Source organism: Pseudorasbora parva, chromosome 14 (assembly GCF_024679245.1).
Source record: "Pseudorasbora parva isolate DD20220531a chromosome 14, ASM2467924v1, whole genome shotgun sequence".
NCBI classification, from domain to species: Eukaryota; Metazoa; Chordata; class Actinopteri; order Cypriniformes; family Gobionidae; genus Pseudorasbora; species Pseudorasbora parva.
In genome coordinates, this window is record NC_090185.1 from 20,703,957 (window position 1) to 20,705,972 (window position 2,016).

At 37.7% G+C, this 2,016-nt stretch overlaps 1 protein-coding gene across 1 annotated transcript in view; it reads right to left on the minus strand.

Moving 5' to 3' along the window:
• Positions 1-714: 714 nt before the first annotated feature.
• stx6 (syntaxin 6) overlaps positions 715-2,016 on the minus strand; it is a 7,884-nt gene continuing 6,582 nt past the window's right edge. Inside the window, exon 8 of the mRNA XM_067415820.1 lies at positions 715-2,016. This exon is cut by the window's right edge and continues 1,491 nt beyond it. The gene's annotated coding sequence lies outside the window, so the exon portion shown is untranslated.

A 2,016-nucleotide genomic window follows, 5' to 3' on the forward strand; every position in this document is an offset into this window, starting at 1 on the left:
TATCCCTCAATGTAAGCGAGTGTTGAATACTCTTATAAGTTACAGTCATGCTGGTTTGGCTTTTTGGAGGCTCAATGCTGTGGGACTCAGGTGTTGAGCTCTAATCATTACTGGGCCAGACAAAAGAGGGAGGGAGGGGAGGCAGGAGGAGGAAGATGCCACCTGTCATGAGATCAGGGTGAATGGCCCCTCTCTGGCCTCTATAGAACGGTCCACCCTGCCTGCTGGATTAGTGGATCAATAGAGCACCGCTTAAACCACGGTCACCATCAACACAATAATCAATACTGATATTCTGATCCGTGATCTGTGCACGTCACCTTCTTCAGAATGCAACCACAACCAGTAGAAAAATACAACCTCCTTCAGAGGAATGTTTCAGGATCAATAAGTTCTATAAACATCTCCCTTCTATTAAGTTGTACAAAAATACTTTTTTAATATACTTTGAATTTCTTATGAAATACAAATACCGGGACTAAAATATAAAATATCTTAAACTGTGTTCTGAAGATGAACGGAGGTCTTATGGTTTTGGAACAACATTAGGGTGAGTCATTATGACAAATTTCATTTTTGGGTGAACAAACTCTTTAATTTCAATCATTATTTTTATATCCATTTAACATGAATTAAAACCAACACACAATTTTGCAATGATTGTTTTAATGGGGCTCAGAGTTTCACACAGTGACAAACTGAGGGGTGGTTTTCTGAGGGACATGGGGAAACAATGAGGGGTAAAAAAAACTTGCGTTTTCTTCAAGAGCAAACAAACATGTACAATTGAAATTCACACAATCAGGAAGAACAGCGTTTATGAGCCCTGTTCACTACCTTGACCTCTCCGCTCCGTCACTGCGACTCAAAAACAGTGACATAACTGTGCAATTGTAGATTTTTTGTATCGTAAAATTGCATAATCAAATCATTCACACTTCGAACCAATCGGAGCTGATGTTCTGCATCATGTGACCGAGGGCAGTCCGAATCAGCTGGAACACTATTATATGGGCCAACGGAAATGTTGGAGAGATAAAAACACTGTCGAGTTTGTATTTCTCCATGCTCAAAAACAGAAAGAGTAAATCAGACAAAGACTTGGTTATATTTCACATTAAAAACCATGTAAGAAATTATATTTTGCCTATTTTTAGCATTACTTTTTCCCCCTACATAATGACATTATTTTCATTCAAATTAAGCTTTGCTTTTTACGGCCAATTACAGTAATGACAAATGTGCTTAATTGGCATGAAAAAAGTCACAATGCTGAAAATGTTCCTATGCAAAATGTTCCTATGCAAAATGTAATTTTTCTTTTGATTTTGGGGAGAAATATAACAGTTCTCTGTGTGATTCACCCCAGAGATCATTGAAACAAAATACAAACAAAAACAAAACACTAAACAAATATCCAGTAGGATAAAAGTTTAACACAGAATACGTAGTGTTGTGCTGTCAAAAGAAAACAAATACACTGATTTTCATATAAGTGACTGCTGCTTCATACATTTCTGTTTGAGTTAGCAGTAGAAATACACCACAAACTGACATTCTACGCAAATATGAATGGTAAATATTGTCCGAACATACTTTCTGAGCTGTGTACAAATTTGAAACCTGAAGTTGTGTCACAAGTGCCTGGCGTCCTAAAATTAAATGTAACTTCACCCTCTGATAGTCTAGATAGTGACAAGGAACACTCCACTTTAAAGGAAAAAAAAGGCTCGTTTTCCAACTGCCCTAGAGGTAAACAGTTGAGTTTTACTGCTTTCAAACCCATTCAGCCGATCTCCAGATCTGGCGGTAGCACTTTTAGCATAGATCATTAAATCTGATTAGACTGTTAGCATCTCGCTTAAAAAAAAAAGGAACCATACAATGATATAATTATATTACGCAGCACCTGAAAATAGGCTTACTTCTGTCAACATAACCAACGTGACAACCTGCTTACACAGGTTGTTGGGGACTATTTTCAGGTGCTGCATAATATCATTGCGCCGCTGCACC